Here is an 8,812-nt window from a genome sequence, read left to right on the forward strand (position 1 = left end):
ACTGTATGAGTCTGTCTGTAAATAAAGCTGGATGCCTGTGTCTTGAGTGAGATCTCCCCTACCCATCTTTGACTGGCTGATCACCACTCACAGAATATTAAATATTAAATCTTAATTGTTACATCTTAAATATTTATTGTTAAATGTCAATGTAAATTTTAAATAATTGTTTTAATTTGTGAGTGTGATGATGATCTCTCATATATGTATGTACAGGCCATCCATATTACATTATGTTAAGTATAGGGTTAGATTACATCACTAAATTTTACTCTGTTCTATACACTTTTTCTTGCTTTATTAAATATATTGTAACAAATTATTTCTTTTAAATAAATAATTCTTTCATTTTTGAAGAATTGCTGCTTGTGTGCATGTCAGTCCTTGAGCAGAAGTCTGTATCCATGTCCTTTCAGGGGTTAGCAAGACTAGCTCTCTCCAGGGAGCCCTCTGTGGGTCGGAGACAAACTCCCTGGCAATTCCTTTAGGGCGGGCCACAATCTTGTTACCCTTTTGTTAAATTATACAAAGATGTAGGTAACATAACTGGCATCTAAATCTTAGGGTAACAAATTTGCGTCCCTGTATTCATGGGCTCAAGGTGTTATGTTAAAATCCTGAAGCTTGAAAGCCTTATTTCAAGGTCAGGGAGGATATAGTACCCCCTGTTGCATAAAAGACGATTGACACCAAACAGTAATTTTTTTCTTTCCTCCTCTTTTCTCTTTTTCTTTTTCCCTTTCTTTTGTCTCTTTCTTTTTCTGATAAATACACACACACATACACCCCCAACATATACACATACCTCATACATACACATACACCACATAGGCTGCATATACATACACACACACCCCCCTCACCTCCATATACACATCCCTTAGCATTCACACCCAGCATATATTCATAAATACACACACATACCTAACATATGTATACATATATACACACACATCTCACATATATACACACACTGCCAATACTCACACCCAGCACTTATACATAAAACACATACCTAACATCCAGATCCCCAGCATATATATACCTACCATACACATACATGCACTGATACACACTCAACACATACATACACGTACATATATATCCACACACTAAAAAACAGTTTCTTTTTCATAAAGCATGCTAGAAGGTAAATGAAAAGTTTTTAGTTATAAGATCTAATTTAGATAATTACTGTTTAAACTGATAGCTTGAGCCTTAATCCTAAGAAAATTGGGAAGCCTGGGTAAAATGTTTAAGGGCTTATCATAAACAGATAGTTATGGGTTAATGCCTCTTTTACCTGTAAAGGGTTAAGGAGTTCACCTAGCCTACCTGACACCTGGCCAGAGGAACCAATGGGGGAACAAGATGTTTCAAAAGGAAGGAGGGAAGTTTCCTTTGTTTAGAGTCAGTTTCAGTTTCAGTCGGAGTGGAAAAGGTCAAGGAACCAGCCTCTTATCAGAGTAGTAAGTTTTAGAAAAGAATAAACAGGTTTATGGTTATTTTTTTTTGTAACTTGTATTTGTGCAATTAGGGGAATAATCAAATTTGGGTATTCTTGTGTGTACTAAGGTTTTTGCCCAGGGGAACATTCTGTGTTTTAAATCTCTTGTCTGTGAGATCAGCTTGTATGCTGTGTCCCAGAGGTTTTTTTTCTTTCACCTTTCTTTTCTTTAATTAAAAGCCTTCTTTTTAAGAACCTGATTGATTTTTCCCTGTTTTTTAGATCCAAGTGAATTGGATCTGGACTCAGCAGGGAATTGGTGGAGAAGTCTCTCAAGGCTACCCAGGGAGGGGAAGGTTTTGGGGAGGAAGACAGAGTTTTCCAGATGACTCAGACATCTGGATGATGGCAGTGAGACCAGATCTAAGATGGTAATTAAGCTTAGAGGTGTTCATGCAGGTCCCCACATCTGTACCCTAAAGTTCAGATTGGAGGTGAAACCTATGACAGGGCTGGTGGAAGGGACAGTAAGTATAAGAAATAATTCCTCAGTGATAAGGTAAATATATATTTTTAAATATTTAAAAGGTACCTGTTAAGAATTAATTGTCATTAATGTTGACGTTTTGAATTAAAGGAACCTAGATAAATAGGCTAAAAGAAGGATCAGGGAAACAGAATCAGGCACCTAAAGGAGGCAGATTCTGGGATCGGGCACCAAAGAGGGAACAAAGAGCCTTGGGAGGCAGACTCTATCCCATAAACTCATAAAACAGAGTCAAGCACATAGAAGGAAGCAGAAGGCCTAGGGAGGCAGTCTTTGGGTTCAGGCACAGACAGTAGAGGCTGGAGGGAGGCAGGCTTTATTGTGAGGAATTATAAGGTATAGTTGAAACATAGAAACTCATTGCCAAAAAGCACTTGATTTCTGGCTGTTGCTGATGCCCTGGGTGGATTGGTAACAGTGGGATTGGTGGTATAAGATAGTCCATGAGGAGTTGTTCACAAAACGGGCAACTGTAGTTTGTAGTAAAATTCAGAAGGATCTGTCAGCCATGCAAGTTTGAATGGTAAGTACAATTTGTTACTCAGGAGTGACTGAGGTTATAATTATACTCTGGTTGAAATCACTTGCTGGGATTGAGATTATATAAACAGTCATACTCAGGTTGAAATCACTACCTGGTCAGGTACAGAGCCTGTACACACACACATACCCACTTACAGATCTGGCAGCTGTGGATAGGTCTGATGTGAGTAGGACCTGTCACTCAGGTGTGACTGGGGTTGTAATTGTACCCAGAATATTTTCACTACCTGGCCAGATTTGACATACATACATGCACATCTGGCAGCCTTTTGTGGGTGTGGCTGGATTCAACATATGTACACATACGTTATATATATATATATACACATACATGTGTATGTGTATATATATCCACATACACATACATCCACACTGACACAAGCACACACATCTTAGTCTGTAAAGTTTTAAAAACTTTATTTATATCTACTATAAATACCTCTTGGTTAAGGTGAGCAGCATTGATATGACAATGATAGGGAAACTAAAGCATGATAGTGCTTCAGAAATAATAGTGGGAAATAGGTTAGAAGATTTTGTTAGAAAGGTAGAATGTGGCCCTTGGGCCTGGTGCTTATCAGCAACTTTGCAGGTAATGGGAACAAAGGAATTTTCTCAGGAGAACCTAGTAGAAAGGAGAAAAAGCAAACTGCTTTACAAGGGCTACAGCTTGTGGCTTGTACCCTAAATAAAGAAATAACTAAACTAATGACAGAAAAACAAAACCTAAGGAAGGAGAGAGAGTTAGACAACATGAGAATCTGTTATGGGACAGCAAAAGAAGAAATAAGAAAACTTCTGAAAGAGCTGTCTCATAAGGTAGCTGAATGCAAAGCTTTGGCACCTGAGTGTAAAAGAACCAAGGAGGAATCTGATGGACAACTAAAGCAATTGGAAAATATTTTAGAAGACATGAAAGCAAAATATGAAGAAACTTCTGCAGATATAGGCAAGCTGAGGAACCAAATCGAAAAAAATTAGTTGTTAGTTATGGAATTTAAGAGAAATAAGGGGAGGCAGGTGGAGGAAAACAAAAGATTGCAGAAGGAACTTGGCAAGTTACAAATGGAGCGAGAGAAGAGTGGGAGAAATATCTTGGAGGTACAAGGGCAGCTAAAAGAAATAGCAGCAAAGTTAGTCCTCTCTATACCTGTTGAGAAATATGAAAATATGAAGAATGTATTATCAACTGAAGGGAATGAGAACTCAAAGAAGTAAGTAGAGGAGGAAAGAGAATATGAAAAAGTGCAGGCAGAGTTTCGGCTCTTAAAGAGGGAATTTGAGAGTCAGTTAAATTTGCTCAGCACATGAGGCTAGAGGAACATGAACAAACGAGGGGCAGAATCAGACATTGCAGAAGGAAGTGGAAGGGCTCACATGGACAACAAGCTTTTTAAGCAGCAAATACACATTCTAACAACTGAGATTAAAAGCCAATAGGTGTCTTTAAAACTGAATGAAGAGATAAAAAGAACACAACTGAGGGCTTGTCTACATCAGAAAGTTGCAGCGCTGGTGAGGGAGTTACAGCGCTGCAACTTTGAAGGTGTACACATCTGCAGGGCACCACCAGCGCTGCAACTCCCTGTTTGCAGCGCTGGCCGTACTCCCGTTTTGTCTCGGGTGTAGAGGATCCAGCGCTGGGGATCCAGCGCTGGTAATCCAATGTAGACAGTTACCAGCGCTTTTCTTGACCTCCGTGGAAGGAGGAAGCCTCTGGTAATCAAGCTGGTTTCCTTTCCCGGTTTGCTCTCTCGGTCCCGGAGCCACCCAGCAAACCGCAGGGAAGGAGACCTGCTTGCTCGGGGTTCCGGGACCGAGAGAGCAAACCGGGAAAGGAGACCAGCTTCGCCGCGGTTTGCTCTCGCGTTCCCGGAGCCACCCAGCAAACCGCAGGGAAGGAGACCTGCTTGCTCGGGGTTCCGGGACCGAGAGAGCAAACCGGGAACGCCGCGGTTTGCTCTCTCGGTCCCGGAGCCACCCAGCAAACCGCAGGGAAGGAGACCTGCTTGCTCGGGGTTCCGGGACCGAGAGAGCAAACCGGGAAAGGAAACCAGCTTCGCCGCGGTTTGCTCTCTCGGTCCTGGAACCCCGAGCAAGCAGGTCTCCTTCCCTGCGGTTTGCTGGCTGGCTCCGGGACCGAGAGAGCAAACCGCGGCGTTCCCGGTTTGCTCTCTCGGTCCCGGAACCCCGAGCAAGCAGGTCTCCTTCCCTGCGGTTTGCTGGCTGGCTCCGGGACCGAGAGAGCAAACCGCGGCGTTCCCGGTTTGCTCTCTCGGTCCCGGAACCCCGAGCAAGCAGGTCTCCTTCCCTGCGGTTTGCTGGGTGGCTCCGGGAACGCGAGAGCAAACCGCGGCGTTCCCGGTTTGCTCTCTCGGTCCCGGAACCCCGAGCAAGCAGGTCTCCTTCCCTGCGGTTTGCTGGCTGGCTCCGGGACCGAGAGAGCAAACCGCGGCGTTCCCGGTTTGCTCTCTCGGTCCCGGAACCCCGAGCAAGCAGGTCTCCTTCCCTGCGGTTTGCTGGCTGGCTCCGGGACCGAGAGAGCAAACCGCGGCGTTCCCGGTTTGCTCTCTCGGTCCCGGAACCCCGAGCAAGCAGGTCTCCTTCCCTGCGGTTTGCTGGGTGGCTCCGGGAACGCGAGAGCAAACCGCGGCGTTCCCGGTTTGCTCTCTCGGTCCCGGAACCCCGAGCAAGCAGGTCTCCTTCCCTGCGGTTTGCTGGCTGGCTCCGGGACCGAGAGAGCAAACCGCGGCGTTCCCGGTTTGCTCTCTCGGTCCCGGAACCCCGAGCAAGCAGGTCTCCTTCCCTGCGGTTTGCTGGCTGGCTCCGGGACCGAGAGAGCAAACCGCGGCGTTCCCGGTTTGCTCTCTCGGTCCCGGAACCCCGAGCAAGCAGGTCTCCTTCCCTGCGGTTTGCTGGCTGGCTCCGGGACCGAGAGAGCAAACCGCGGCGTTCCCGGTTTGCTCTCTCGGTCCCGGAACCCCGAGCAAGCAGGTCTCCTTCCCTGCGGTTTGCTGGCTGGCTCCGGGACCGAGAGAGCAAACCGCGGCGTTCCCGGTTTGCTCTCTCGGTCCCGGAACCCCGAGCAAGCAGGTCTCCTTCCCTGCGGTTTGCTGGCTGGCTCCGGGACCGAGAGAGCAAACCGCGGCGTTCCCGGTTTGCTCTCTCGGTCCCGGAACCCCGAGCAAGCAGGTCTCCTTCCCTGCGGTTTGCTGGGTGGCTCCGGGAACGCGAGAGCAAACCGCGGCGTTCCCGGTTTGCTCTCTCGGTCCCGGAACCCCGAGCAAGCAGGTCTCCTTCCCTGCGGTTTGCTGGCTGGCTCCGGGACCGAGAGAGCAAACCGCGGCGTTCCCGGTTTGCTCTCTCGGTCCCGGAACCCCGAGCAAGCAGGTCTCCTTCCCTGCGGTTTGCTGGCTGGCTCCGGGACCGAGAGAGCAAACCGCGGCGTTCCCGGTTTGCTCTCTCGGTCCCGGAACCCCGAGCAAGCAGGTCTCCTTCCCTGCGGTTTGCTGGCTGGCTCCGGGACCGAGAGAGCAAACCGCGGCGTTCCCGGTTTGCTCTCTCGGTCCCGGAACCCCGAGCAAGCAGGTCTCCTTCCCTGCGGTTTGCTGGGTGGCTCCGGGAACGCGAGAGCAAACCGCGGCGTTCCCGGTTTGCTCTCTCGGTCCCGGAACCCCGAGCAAGCAGGTCTCCTTCCCTGCGGTTTGCTGGCTGGCTCCGGGACCGAGAGAGCAAACCGCGGCGTTCCCGGTTTGCTCTCTCGGTCCCGGAACCCCGAGCAAGCAGGTCTCCTTCCCTGCGGTTTGCTGGCTGGCTCCGGGACCGAGAGAGCAAACCGCGGCGTTCCCGGTTTGCTCTCTCGGTCCCGGAACCCCGAGCAAGCAGGTCTCCTTCCCTGCGGTTTGCTGGGTGGCTCCGGGAACGCGAGAGCAAACCGCGGCGTTCCCGGTTTGCTCTCTCGGTCCCGGAACCCCGAGCAAGCAGGTCTCCTTCCCTGCGGTTTGCTGGCTGGCTCCGGGACCGAGAGAGCAAACCGCGGGGAAGCTGGTTTCCTTTCCCGGTTTGCTCTCTCGTCCCGGAACCCCCCTTGAAGCCGCCCAACAGCGCTGCAGTGTGGCCACATCTAACACCACTTGCAGCGCTGGTTGCTGTAAGTGTGGCCACTCTGCAGCGCTGGCCCTATACAGCTGTACTAATACAGCTGTAACAACCAGCGCTGCAAAATTTTAGATGTAGACATGGCCTGACTATTGGGGATCTGAAAAAAAAAACTTGTGGCAGTAACACAAAAGTACAATGAAAACAAAGCAGAAGCTGAGAAGTTGCTGATTAAAAGACCTGTTGAAGTGAGAATGTAAGTCACTTCCAGGCTATGTACCTGTCTCCAGATAAGCACGAAAAAGAAGTGGCAGCCTTGAAATCCAACACTGTGGCACTTAAAAGGCAGCTTGCTGAGATTCATCAAAAATATGATGCTGAACAAGCAAAAGTCTCCAAACTAGTGTCTGAAAACACAACTCTGAGGGACACTATGAATGATCAGTATGTACCTGCTATAACACATGAGGAGATGAAAACAGTCTTGAACAGCACATTAGAAAAGGCTGATAGAGAGTTGTCAGATCTGAAGAAAGAAACTGAAGATATAAAGAGAAAATTTATGAGAGTAAATGAGGGGAATTGAACTTTGGAAAAGAGGCTGAGACTCTTGCAGAACCACATACAAACACAGTATGTAAGTCTAAAAGATCATGTGAGTAAGGTGTCTACTATAAATAAAGGCATGCAAGAGTTACAAGGCAGTAAACTGAGACATTGGCTAAATATGAGCGATGCCAAGAGGAAATCTTGCAGTTACATGCAGAAATTGAAGCCGAGAAGAAACTTGATACAATTCAAGAATGTATCAACTCCAAATATGTCCCAGTTGGCTGCTTTAAAAAGAAAGAGGAAAACTTTGAAGCCATGGTGAAAGAACTAAAAAAAAACACCAGTTGGTAGAACAGACACGGAGATGCAGAGAATGTGACAAGATGCAGAAATTCAAACAGAATAATAAAAAGTGAAAGAATGGAGTTTTGTCTATCCAAAATGACTTGCAAGAAAATTACATTCTTACTGAGAAATCACATGAAATAGAAAGAATTTTCAGCAGCAAAATGGAAGAACTGAATATGCAATTGAGAGAATTACTGCAAAAATAAAGAGAGAGAAAACATGAAAAAGACAAGCTATAGGAAGAAAATGCTAAACAGATTTCTGAGGCCCTTGCTGTGCAAACTCACGTGCAGGGTCACTATGTTCCAGCTTTCACATATTGACTCTTGTTATAATTTTGTCTTGTTATAATGAAAGTGCTGTTCTTATTTAATATTTTCGTTAATGATCTTGGCACAAAAAGTAGAACGTGAGATAATGAAATCTGCTGATGACACAAAGTTGGGAGGCACCGTCAGTACAAAGGAGGATCAGACCATTGAAGAAATGGGTGACTTTGAGAACTGGAGTAATAGAAATGGGATGAAATTTAATTGTACAAACTGCAAGATCATGCACTTAGGGACTAACAACAAGAATGTTGGTTTTAAGCTGCAGGCTGATCAATTGGAAACATCAGTAGAGGAGAAAGACCTGTGTGTGTATTAGTTAATCACAGGATGACTATGAACCACCATTGTAATGCAGCCATGAAAAAGGCAAATGCCATCCTAGTAGAGATAGAGACATACTGGTGCCATTATACAAGGCACAGGTAAACCCTCATCTGGAAACTGTGTACAGTTCTGGTCACCCATGTTCAAGAAAGAAGAATTCAAAGTGGAACAGGTACAGAAAAATGCTAGTGGGATGATGAAGGGATTAGAGGACTGATCTTACTAGAGAAAGGCTGGGCTTCTTTAGCCTAGAAAAATGAAGGCTTGAGAGGGGATCCAATTGCTCTCTATAAATACATCAGGGGGAAACACCAGGGAGGCAGAAGAGCTATTTCAGCTAACGGAAAATGTTGGCACAAGAATCAATGGGCAGCAACTGGCAATAAATAAATTTAATCTGGAAGTTAGAGGAAGGTTTATAACCATCAAGGGACCTGGAACAGCCTCCCAATGGGATGAATGGGGCCAACCAGAGTAGCTAGTTTTCAGATGAAGCTTGATAAGTTTATGAATGGGGTGATACAAGGGGGTTACCTGTGATATCAGGGACTGGACTCCATAACCTGGGAGTTCCCTTCCTGTCCTATGTTCTTAACAGCCTTCTACTATCAGAAATCTCCT

At 46.6% G+C, this 8,812-nt stretch overlaps 1 pseudogene; it reads left to right on the plus strand.

Moving 5' to 3' along the window:
- The first annotated feature begins 3,245 nt into the window (after positions 1–3,245).
- LOC115641510 lies at positions 3,246–7,858 on the plus strand (annotated as a pseudogene).
- Positions 7,859–8,812: the final 954 nt, after the last annotated feature.

Source organism: Gopherus evgoodei, unplaced genomic scaffold (assembly GCF_007399415.2).
Source record: "Gopherus evgoodei ecotype Sinaloan lineage unplaced genomic scaffold, rGopEvg1_v1.p scaffold_35_arrow_ctg1, whole genome shotgun sequence".
NCBI classification, from domain to species: Eukaryota; Metazoa; Chordata; order Testudines; family Testudinidae; genus Gopherus; species Gopherus evgoodei.